At 39.3% G+C, this 12686-nt stretch overlaps 1 non-coding gene across 1 annotated transcript; it reads left to right on the forward strand.

Moving 5' to 3' along the window:
- The first annotated feature begins 10193 nt into the window (after window positions 1–10193).
- trnai-uau (transfer RNA isoleucine (anticodon UAU)) lies at window positions 10194–10283 on the forward strand. Its single transcript is given in 2 exon segments — window positions 10194–10231; window positions 10248–10283. It is a non-coding gene; the product is annotated as a tRNA-Ile (tRNA).
- The last annotated feature ends 2403 nt before the right edge of the window (window positions 10284–12686 follow it).

Below are 12686 nucleotides of genomic sequence, written 5' to 3' on the forward strand. Positions count from 1 at the left end.
TCAGCAGATATCAACCCCTCAGTCCCTTGTTAAAAGTCTACATAGCGTGAGATTTATGAAGATGTGATTCCAAATGTAAGATATACATTAAAAGTAGGGATGCACCGATAGCGATACAAGTATCGGCATCAGCTCCGATACTCAGTGTGTGTACTCATACTCGTAAAAGTAATCCGATACAAATGCACCGATACCATTTACGGCTGTGTGGCATTCACAGTTCAGTGCAGCAGGTACGCGGCGGTGGAATAATGTGTGGGGAGTGTGAAGAGTGTGGAGATTTTTCAAAATAAATGACGGTGATAAAAGTAACGCTGACTGCAAGTAACGTTAGAGACACAGACAGATACGGACGCAGCGTTCTGTTCGTCCTCTGTGTACATTCCATCTGTTTTCCAGGTGCTGGTGGATGCGTAAACAGAATGAGAATACCAGCGGGAGTACGGAGTGGTGCGGACCGCCGCCAGCAGAAGTGAAAACCAAACTTATCACTCATTTCTCTTTTCTCTACCTGCTGAAGCTAAACTTTTAAACCTTACCAGTGAAACGCTGCATCATTAGTACCACATTAGTGTTGCCTCTGTCGTCTTCATGTTTGTTAGTACTGACTTTCTTCTTCTTCTTCTCAAAAAACTTTACTCTTCTTCGTGGTATTTGTCCAGTATGGTTAATTAAGAGCGGCGCCCCCTGGTGGATTAATTGAGAAACGCTCATTCCAACACATTAAATGTCAGTAGCAGCACTTTTTTCCAGTCAGACTAATGACAACGACAATAAAGCACATTTACAAAAGGAACTAAGAACTGGAATGGGATTATTAAGTACTCGTATCGGTACTCAGTGTTGGCAAGTACTCAAATGTAAGTACTCGTACTTGGTCTGGAAAAAAGTGGTATCGGTGCATCCCTAATTAAAACGCACAGGTCAGAATATTAGGTTTATTTGGAGGTATATTAAATTAACTGGTTTAGGGTTACTTTCATATTAAAGACAGAAGCATTGGTCATTACAGAATGAATTGTGGACAAATTGTGATCAACTTAACATGTTTATTCAGTCACTGAACACAGGTACTTAAAAATTGAGTGTCATCATTCAATATCAGGTGTGTCCACCTCTGGATTCCAAACGACGTATAGAACTGATCTCATGATCCTGGGGGATCTGATCTGATCCAGTCTTGCTCTGATCTAGCACGCAGACGACTGATTGTACTGTGATGACAGCGCAGACGGTGAGCGACTTCACCACGGCTCAGACCTGCTCGTAACATGCCAATGGCACGTTCTGTCTGTTGTATCGTAAATCATGGCATCTTGAGCTAGAAAAAACATTTCTGCATTTTCTTTGCTGCCTTAATATCAGCTATTGACCACACCTAATGTTACCAGCCAAGCGCGACTCTACAAGAGATTCGACTCAATGTCCGATGTTAAGGGATTAGTCCAAATGCTGACATCGCACGTGTCAGGAATGGAAAAAAAAAATACAGCTATTAACTGTGTTACTCATCTTTTGAGGAACAAATCTTCCTGAGACCCAGCAATGCATTTTTGTCCTCTGTAGGGGACAAAAGTTTGACAGTTTTACTTTAAAAATCTTGTCCATTGCAAGGACATTCCATAAAATAAATAAATAAATAAATAAATAAAAATAATTTAAAAAGTGCATCTTAAAAAACTGTTGCATTATGCAGTTTCCAATCAAGACAATGTTTACTGTAAAAAAAAAAAAAAAAAAAAAAAAAAAAAAAAGCTAAAATTTTCACTTTCCTGGGTCTCAGGAGGACAAACAAAATAGTCACCTGAGCAAATCATTTTTATTTATTTATTTATTTATTTTTTTCCACTTATGGGTGAGGAATCAAATATGGTAACTTCATTGACATTGACAATAAAAATAAAGTCTTGTTATGTCCTCCATTAACACACATATTTCTATGTGCCCTATAAAGGATTAAGTGGTTCCAAAACTGACTGAACATTCATGGAAAATCTCCTTACAAGTTTTAAAATATCTTTAAGCTACAAAAGCCTGTATGCAGCATAGTATTTCTCTGTATGTATGTCTAATTATAAAGGCACTCTCCAAAATGTTTACACCTAATAAGTAACACCAGTGGATTCGGTTATGAGTGACCTCCAACACACAGGTAACTTCATATCTGGTATAATCTCCTCTGAAGTTTTTGACTTCAAAAAGATGACATATACCCCCTTCTACGCTTTGAGGATATGTGCTGTCAGAGTTTCAGGTTGTAGCATTTTGGCATTTTCAGTGATTATTAAAGTTTGACAGACCTTACATACTGAGTTGTGGCTACTAAATAGGATGGACAGAAGTGTCATTTCTTTCGGGGGGGGATCAGAGTGAAGGGTCAAATGAAAACAGTTTTTGGACCTGGATTTTACACTGTGCTCTTTGACAGTATCATCAAAACATTACAAGAAGATCATTCCAGTAGTTCAAAGTCTTGTAGAATCAATGGGTAAGGTGCACTGAAGCACTGGAAAAAATCAAAATCTTACCAAGTGTATTTTTCTCATTTCTGGTCAAAATATTTCATCAGACTTAAAATAAGACATAAGACGTAACATTCAGTAAGAGATAATTTTCACTTGTTCCATTGGCAGATTTTTTTTTGCTTGAATTAAGCAAAAAATAAAAATAAAAAAATAAAAAAATAAATTGTCCATAGAACAAGTGAAAATTATCTTGGTAAGGTTTCTTGAAATAAGATTTTCAAGCTCTATTGTATAAAAATAAGTTATATCTCACTGAAAAGTTACTCTTCAGGTCAGTGTTTTTCAACCTTGGGGTCGGGACCCCACATGGAGTCGCCTGGTATTCAAATGGGGTCGCCTAGTGATTGATAAAAACAAACAAACAAAAAAAAAAACATACTAATAAAAAATATATAGTGAGTTGAGAGAGACAATCACAATCCATAAAAGACATGACAAACTCTGAAGCTGAAACTGAAGCACTGTGGTATTGTTTATCTTTCAAATGTTCATTGTGGTCGGTTTCAGATGCTGCAGCTCTTTCATAATTCATAGTTTGAGTTCTTGTTTGTTCAGTATTAACTGTCAGCCTTGTAAATCCAAGATGGACTGACTGTACGTATCCTGACCAAGGAAAATAAAATTCTCACTTTGTGCAGTAATCTACACCTGGCTTTTCTGCCTCCATCCATAATAATATACATTATATAGACTAAATGTCATCAAAAATTAATGTTTATTTGCAGCATTGTATAGCAAACTACTATATGATCAAAACCAAATACATTTTAGCAAAAAAAAAAAAAAAATCTCACCATTTTGAATGTCTGGGGTCGCCAGAAATTTGAGATGTTAAAATGGGGTCACGAGCCAAAAAAGGTCGGGAACCACTGATTTAGATGATTATGTCTTATTTTAAGTGTGATGAGATATTTTGACTAGAAATAAGAAAAATACACTTGGTAAGATTTTGATTTTTGCAGTGAGCTGTTCGGGTGTGGATGAGTAGTGAGCCGCTCTGATAGCTAGCAGAGATGTGCTTCCACTCTACCGTTACTGGTGATGTATGTCAGGTAATCATAGTTGTATACTTGCCGAAAGCAGTTATTTCCACTAAACATGCAGTGATACTTGTCTGACATATCTGAAGAGTTTAACCACGATTAAACATTTTAATTGGAACTTAAAATATGTCTCGATGCTCCCGCTTTATTTCAACGCCCTCTCCTGTGAAGCATTATTTTTTTCTGAAGTATATAAACAACAGGCGCAGTGTCAGCAGAATGCTTAATCAGTCTGACAGCCAGTGGTTACGACTGACAGCCTGCGCCTCATATTTCTTCATGTCATGGAAAATGAGTTGGCAGAGAAGAAAACAGCACAGAGGGGGTTCATATTGCAGAGCCGTGTTTTATATGACACATGGAACTGGTGTTCATTACTACTGCATCTCATCAGGGAAGAACGCAGTGATTGTGGCACTGAAAGGAAAACAACCTACTGCTGAACTGATGTTCTGTGATGACCATTTCATTGACACGAGTTAAACAGCAGTGGTTGAACGATGAATAAAATATATTAAAATGATACTAATAATTGTTAGTGTCAAACCCTACGCATCGACCTCTACGTTTGGACAGCTATCAGATTTTAGTTGGAAATGTAAAAAATGTGTGAGGGTCAAAGTCAGAACTAGGGCATTAGTCACTTCAGATTTTTTCAAATCGACTTATTTGTCAATAAAGTCGAAGACAAGTCGACTTGTTGTATGATGATGTCATCACATTGACAGCAGAGGAACAACACAGACACACAGCCGATCAACAATGAGCAACTTGAACTAACGTACACTGGAACATTAACAATGTACAGTAAAGAGAAGAATAAAAAACATGACCAATGGCCCTGTAGCTTACCGGCCAAATTAAAAGCTTTGGGAAATGTATCCAGATGTCATTTATTATCACCCAGTTATGTGTATTTATTATATTACAGAAATAGCCCATGTTTTGGTCATATTCCGATCAGATCTGTAAAAAATTCAAATTCTAACTTGATATCATTTATATTTACTGATTTGTTGTATCAATCCACTTCCTATCTATTATAATGGGAAATTTTTCAAAGTCGCACCAAATCCAGAATCAGATCTGGATCGAAATAATTGCAATACCTTATGTTGACATCATCATAAAGAAGCTGTATACCAAGTTTGAAGTCAATCGGAATTGTAATTTCGGAGAAGAAAATGATTGAAATTTTTGTAACTGACAACAGACGACGACGGACGCCGCATGACGACAATAGCTTACGACCTGTCAGCCAGTAAGCTAAAAACTGGAAAGACACAAGCATCAGCAGTCCTTCTCAGACATTTAACCAAAACAAAACATAGGCTAACACTTTGAACTTTCTTTTAAATTTAAGTGAACAGCATAAAGTGGGAAAAAATTAAGACAGCGGCAGAAAAAACGCACAGCATGTTAGAGAAAAGAGCACATAGTCTTCATGAAATAAATAAACAGAATAATCCAAACACACTGTCTGTCCACATTATTGTTCAGTATTGGTCGTGCTTACATGGTTCACAGAACATTACTGAGACCAGAGCTTTTCTAGATCACAGTCAGTTTAATAATCCTACTGTGAGTCGTCTTCTTCCTTCAGTCTCAGCCTTGTGCTAGTGATGCGCGGGTTTTTTTGGTTTTTTTTTGACACTTTGTGAAATTTTTTGACCCGCCCCGCAAATAAAGTGACATTTTTTGGACCCGCACCAACCTGAGCCAGGTCCGCTGATCTGCGCATCACTACCGCTCACTGCGCTCCATGTTTTCATGTATAAAGATGAGAGTATCAACATGCACTGAATGATGGCTCACACGACTAGTCGACTCCTCCAAAGTAACGTCGACTTGTGCCACAGACATCGGCGCATTGACAAACCGACTTTTCAGTTAATGCCCTTGTCAGAACCTTATGTTGCCTTAAAGGTAGGGTGGGAGATCTTGGAAAAACAGTTCGAACAAGCTACATTTTGAAAATAAAGTCCAAACCCCTTTCTTCAGACTTTCCCCGAAGTCACGCCTCCAGAGTACCAGAATGCGCAATGCTTGTTCTCAAGGGTTCACGAGTGCTGCACAGCATCAATTCGCCTCGACCCCTGGATCCATGCGTACCTCATTCATTCTCCTCCAAGACCCCCCACTCTTACCCCCCCACCCCCCACCCCACCCTGTGGATCCATGCATTTGCATCTGAATTCAGGTCTGTATATCAGTTAGGCCTGTAACGGTACACGTACCGAACCGAACCGTTTCGGTACACACCTGTTCGGTTCGGCAAACAGCTGTACCGAAATGGCACAGTATGTTGACAAAAAGAAAAAGGAACGAAAGATGTCGTTTAATGCGGAACTTTAAATCCGCGCAAGTTTCACACGGACATATTAAAGGACACGCACATTGACCCAAAATACCAAATAGCAGCTGATATAAGGTAAAAAAAAAACAAAACAAAAAAAACAAATATGATGTGAACCTGGAAGGAAGAGACTGAAGACCCTCCACCATCAGTACAGTCCAGTTTGGATCACTTCAGGTCCCGGTGAAAGACAACAACGAGGAAAGAGACGGAGATAAGACGGACGTTGTTTGGCCCCTAGGAACTACAGTAGTTCTAAAACACACTAGCTCTCTCTCTCTCTCTCTCTCTCTCTCTCTCTCTCTCTCTCTCTCTCTCTCTCTCATGCACGCTGTATAACAGAGGAATAAAACTCGGAGTTGGCCACTGACCGTATATAAAAATAAAGTTTCACTTTCGTTTCACGCCAGCGTTAGTTACGTTAGTTATGGACCGGACCGCACCCCCCCACCCCCCGGCTCCGACCAAAAAAAACAAAACAAAAAAACAACAAACAAACCATCCCCCAGACAAATCGTACGTTCCATGCGCGCGCACACTCAAACACACACACACACACACACACACAAGTACACACAGTGTCCTAAACAATTTATTCTCTGTCCTAAAATAAATAATTTGGTTCAGTTTGTTGTCAATGTTGCTCTTCAGTTTGTTTAAACAGAATACCAGTTTACCCTCCTGTTGATGTTGAACTTCATGCAGAATTTTTTTGCTGATATTTTTCTGCAGATTGTGAACTGACAGAACTGTGATTAGATTTTTCTTGTTTGTTCAAAACTACCTGTCAGAGAAAAGTGCAATACTAATGTTTAAAATACATTTAGTCATATTAATAATTGATTTTATTTTCTATTTGATTTATAGCAGCAGAATTATATTATTCCTGTTTTTCTATATTCTATTGTGTCCAAAAATTGGGGGAAAAATGTTTAAAAAATTCATAAATGTATTAAAGACATTTTGAGGGGTTTTCTTTCTTCCCGTACCGAACCGTGGCTTTGAAAACCGAAAACGTACCGAACCGAAAATTTTGTGTACCGTTACAGGCCTAATATCAGTATATTAGATTAAAAGTTGGACTTTTCACTTGTTATTTTAAAACGTGTTCTAACTAATCTCGGGCTAGTAAGAACAGCTGATTGCGGTAAGACTGTTGACAGGCTAGCAGGGCACTAAAGTTTGCTTTGAACGCTGTAATCTATGCATTTCACTATTAGTTTGTTGGCAGAACACCCCTAATTCATACCTAGCTGGCTAACGTTTCATTCCCTTGTGATTTATGCTGGGGCCCCGCTAGCAATTGTGGGCCCCATGAAAGGTAAACGTTGTGCATCTGTAAATTTGTCGTCAGGGGGGTGGGGGGTTACGTGGTGTAGGTGCTGGAGATATATAGGGTAAGTTCCATAACTGCCGTAACTACCACAACTGGCATGAAAGTGAAACTTCATTTTGGAAGTCCGATTCCCGGCTTCTATGCCTGTCTCACTGCGGAGCTTACACGAAATTTTCACAACTTTGAACATATATCCACTGGGCCCCCTGGGAATGCTGGGCCCATGAATTTGTCATGTTTGCCCCCCCTTTACAGCGCCCTAGGATTTATGTTAGTGACAAAACTGTTTGCCAGTGAACTTTCTGTCCTAATATAACTAATATAGCTAGCCAAGCTCTGGCTCCGTTTCCTGTACAGTTGCTCCAAGCCTTTGAGAACGCGTGATTTGTGCACGAAGATGGGTACGTAGGGGGTGGTGGGGGGGGATGGCAGTTGAGTTTGATAGACATACCATTCAATCATTTCGATGAGCTGGTTACAATGATTGGATGGTGTTTTTTCAGTCCTGCCCATTCCACAGGTGACTAAAAAAAATGTGTTTTTGTGTTAGAGCATTTAATTAATTGGTTGCAATTGGGGTGTGAAGGAGATTTTAAGCAATATAGTAAAAAATGCTCCAGGAAAACATCTCCTACTCTACCTTTAACATACTGTTTGACAGTATGTTTGACAGATGCTGAATTTTGATTGGCTACAAAAAACTAGGCTGACGTCAAAACCCCCTGTTGGTTTGACATCGGGGACCAATATTTGACAGATGTTGAAATTTAGTTAGAAACTGAAATCATATATTTGTCAAAACCCAACATTGGCTGTCACATTCCAACTTGATGGGAAGATGTTGAAATATGGTTAGTATGGATTCTGTTGGCATGACAACAGGAAAACTACCTCCTGTTGCACTGACGGAAAATCAGGTTGATGTCAGAAGTTGACGTGGAACCGACTTGACGTTTACTATCTCGTCAACATATCAATCTGTGACAACTGTTCTGATTTTATAAACAGGTCTTTACCAACCAGGCTGCTGCTACTCTGGTTGTACTGTTTACATATTTTGGAAGAAAGACATATCTGAAATCATTTGTTCTGTCAGTGAAGATGTACTGTATATAAGGCTAAACAGCTCAATGTAGTGTTGACCTGAGTTATTATGTAAGTGGTAGTTTTGCAAAAAGCAGTCAAGCAGTGACATACAAAATGTAAAAGATAAAACTTTGCAGTGCAGAATATATACAACAGTACTAAACCCAGGTAACAATTAGAGATGTGCAATGATCACAGACCATTGACTGAACTGAATTTTTAAAAGGAAAAGGAATGAGTGTACTCGGTTTTAGCTGTTGCTGTAATTGGTTCCAGTCTCTGGAAGGAGAGACGACCAAAGGAGGTGCAGGCTTTAGGGATGAGCAGGTTGATAAAATTGCTTAGTTAAGTATTCGCAAGATGTACTCCGAATAAGGGCTATTATTTTCATTCTGCAGTAGGAGGATTGGCATTTTACTTTCCTTCCTTTCAGTATGTGTGTTACCGTCTTTAAAGTTCCCACATCACATCAAAGAAAAACCTCGAAGCTGCACCAGTTTTGACAATGACGTGTCTTTTTTTCGTGGAATTTCTCTTGTAGGGGTTTAGCTGTTTTAATGCCACAACGCACTTCCTTGCATTGCGGTGGCCCTGAGGTGCAACAGCCCAAAAAGTTATCCACTATAAGAAAAAAAGAGCGATTGTGATTTATTTAAAGAGAAGAATTCAAAAAATACATGTACCCCTAAATAAAATAAACTTGTATGAAAAAAAAATCTCCTAAAAAAAACCCAACTTGTAATAAAAAAATTAATTTGTCCAAAAAAATAAATTAAACTTCTATGATATTTTTTTTTTCCATTAAATCATCTCCTCAAATAAAGTAGACTTCTACAAAAAAAAGTTTCTCAAAATAAAATTGAGCAACATCAAAAATGTAATTCAATTTTAGGTTTTAAAATTTGTTGTTAAACTTTGTCTACACAAAAGTTCGCCAGTTTTCTGTAGCTTTAGATGGCTTTAGATGTTTTTGTTGCAGCACCATCTGATGGATCAGAGGTCATGGGTGTTAGATCTTGGCCTTTACACAATGTTGTGTTGATACTACAACAGAAGTACGTTTTAATATTACGTCTTTGTTTTTAAAAAGCATTTTAGAATGTCTAAACTATTTCTTATTTGGTTCAGTTTTGCTTCATGTCCATGTTTTTGTATTCCACGGGTAGGTTACTTTAACTAATTAACAATAAATGTGAAATAAATGTCTATTCTAATAGTCCAATGGTAACCATACAACCCCAGCATTGAGTTAATATTCTGAGCTAAACTATGCTGTTGTGGATGGATTACAATATGTATGTATGCTAATAGTCAGTACATGATTTGTATGCAACAGCCCTATGAATATAACATGTATCCCTGGGGTGATTCAGAATCAGTCAATACCAGCTTTATCATGTTGTTTTGTTGTTCACCACTGAGTGTTAACCTTTGCAGCACAAGTCAACAATTAATTAAATACTCAACCAAGTACTTCATATTTGGAGAAAAAGCAATAATTAAAATGATTTTCACATGTATTTACTAGAGATAGAGATAAAACAAACAAACATCTGGACAAAAACTACTGCTGTTACTTTTATGAGGTGAGGGGTTCAATCCCTATCATTTCCGGAGAGTACGCAGATGTTGTTTTTTGTAGAGTTGCAACTGTTTGAGAGTTGAAAATAAAAAGGAGCCACTTTTCATCACATTCATCATAAGCATCAATTTAACTTAGTAGCACTTATTATGGCAGAATGCATCATGAGCCACAGAGCATCCTGACAGATGGAACTGATTTTAGGCCTTTATTTGATAAAAATCAACAATGAGCTACCAACAGAATAATCAGTAGTATCACAGCAGCTCCAGTGGTGCAATTGGTCAGCGCGCGGTACTTATAAGACAGTATGTGAGTGATGCCGAGGTTGTGAGTTCAAACCTCACCTGGAGCAGTAGATCTTTATTTCCTGTATGAAGTGACACCAATGGTGAAAATCAAGTCCTCTTAAATGTTCATTAGGTGATATTTGAAACATCGTACAGTGGAATTACAGATTATAAACACCTGTATACCCCTTACCTTATTTTTTTGTCACACGGTCCACAAAAAAATCACCAGCATACCTCCTGTAAATGTTGTTTTGTAAAAAAGATGGCATTTCATAGGGGTGCAATGGTACACGTACTGTCGTACCGAACAGTAGGCCACTCACTGTTTAGTGCGAGCATGTACCACGGTACGGCTTATTTGTCATTTTCAAATGGCATTTCCGGACAACTTGTGTTCATATTAAAGCTTTGCAAGACGACTGACATCTGAAATTCTACTGTCATTGGTTGGAGCCCGTCTACAGCCAGATGCATAGCACAGCCCTTCTACTTCTAACTACCCTTCTAAATATTAGCATTAGTATCCACACTAGTAAAACCTCCTCTGTCATCACCATGTTTATTATTACTGACTTTCTTCTTCAAAAAAAACCTTTACTCTTCTTCATGGTATTCAGCCAGTATGGTAATTAAGAGCAGCGCCCTCTGGTGGGTTGACTGAGAAACACTCAGTCCAACATACAGGACGCAAGGAAGTATGAAGGCAGTGACGCATGACAACATTAGAAATGGACGAACCTGTTTACGTATGTAAAGCGAACATAAATGAGCCTTAAGACTCTCCATCAGCTCCCAGTTATGTTTCGGTGCACAGCTGGGCTCCGCGTCCGAACTGTACCATGAACCATGACTCAAGAACCGCAATACGTATCAAACCATGGATAACTTGTACCGTTGCATCCCTAGTATTTGTTGAGCAGCTTACAGAGTTTCCACGTATGTGAGTCATTAAATACAACTTTGTGTCAAATCTGAAATGATCAACATACAAACCTGGAGGTCATCAGGATGAAGAGGTGTTTTTGCTGTTTTATTACCATTCTTTCTCTTAGGATCCTGGGAGCGGGATTCAATTAATCAAACTGCTATTGACTGGGGGCTTTCAGATATCCCTCCTACTCTTTTTTTCCACACTGCCTTTATCCTATCAACTATATAACTGCTTTAAACCGCATTCTAGAAATCGAAGTCTGTATTGAAGCATAAACACAGCTATTTCAAGTGTGTTGAGTATCAGAACTATGACAGTTCACCATTGTATAGATGAGTTTCAATGTTTACTAACAACAGTGATGCGCACGCAACTCGGAGGCAAAAACACGAGTACCAGCCGGCTCACATCAGCCACGTACACCTCCAGGCTCTACCCCGGAACTCGTGAACGAGCCGATATGTCAGCTCTAAAACGGTCCATTAACTGTCTCTGTCCAAAAGCCGATCCCATCTTCTCTTTCACAGCTGCATAATTTGACTTGACCGCATCAGGAAGGCTGTCCCATAGTAGAAAAGCAGACATGCAGGAATGGGTGGGGAGTATTCTCACCAGCTCCCCGCTGAACTCACTGGTGTCGCCCGCCGTAGCTCCGACTGCCACTTCCAGCTGAGGAAACTCTGGCTGCCATCGCCGGCAAAGGGAGCAGGCAGATCCATAATCACTCTCTCACTATAGGGTGATAGGCCAGGGCAAGCCCTCCTGGTAGGTTTAAAGGGGTCTTCATCACTGTACCACATGATGACAATTCTTTTTTTCCACACTGCTAAGCACAACAGGCACACAGGCTAACTATACTGAGAAGCTACGCTAACTGCGATAATAACTATAAACAGCAGTTGGCAGAACAGAGCCACCGCTGCCACAAATGGAACCGAGCGGTCTTTCTGCCTAACTTCTACTTGGTGGACAGGTGGACTAACGGTGAGTCATTTGACAGAAGTACCGCTGTTGTATTCAGCATGGTTGTGCTACAGTGGTGCTGTTGGGTTCTATACCGGTAGGATGCTGTTACGGAATGTTTGGTGACTTGTTAAGAGACAGACAGACCAGCGATCCTGCAAGCAGGTTCTGTTCACAGTGTTGTGTGAAAACTTTCTTTGGCAGATTTCCCTCAGTGTTTTAATCTGTCAAAATGATGGACGGCCTTCAGAATTTTCCGTCATTTAAAAAAAAAAATCCGTCAATGACAGAATATTTTCAGTTAACGCGACCGCTGTATGGTAGATCTCAAGTACTTACCAGATATAAAGTGTGCACTGCACAGATGAACATTCTTAATTTCCTCCTCAGACCAGTTCTCGAGTCTTAATGCCTGCAACCATTACTTTCGCCGATTTTTGTGGAAGGGATGTTTACCAGCAGGAATTCTATAGAAGATTAAATCTTTCTGTGCTCTTTCTATTCTGACAACCCACGGCACAGCAAGACTACGGCATTATTCACACTGGCAGTCACTGCTTTGCTACGAACT

The sequence above is a fragment of the Sphaeramia orbicularis genome, chromosome 4 (assembly GCF_902148855.1).
Source record: "Sphaeramia orbicularis chromosome 4, fSphaOr1.1, whole genome shotgun sequence".
NCBI lineage: Eukaryota > Metazoa > Chordata > Actinopteri > Kurtiformes > Apogonidae > Sphaeramia > Sphaeramia orbicularis.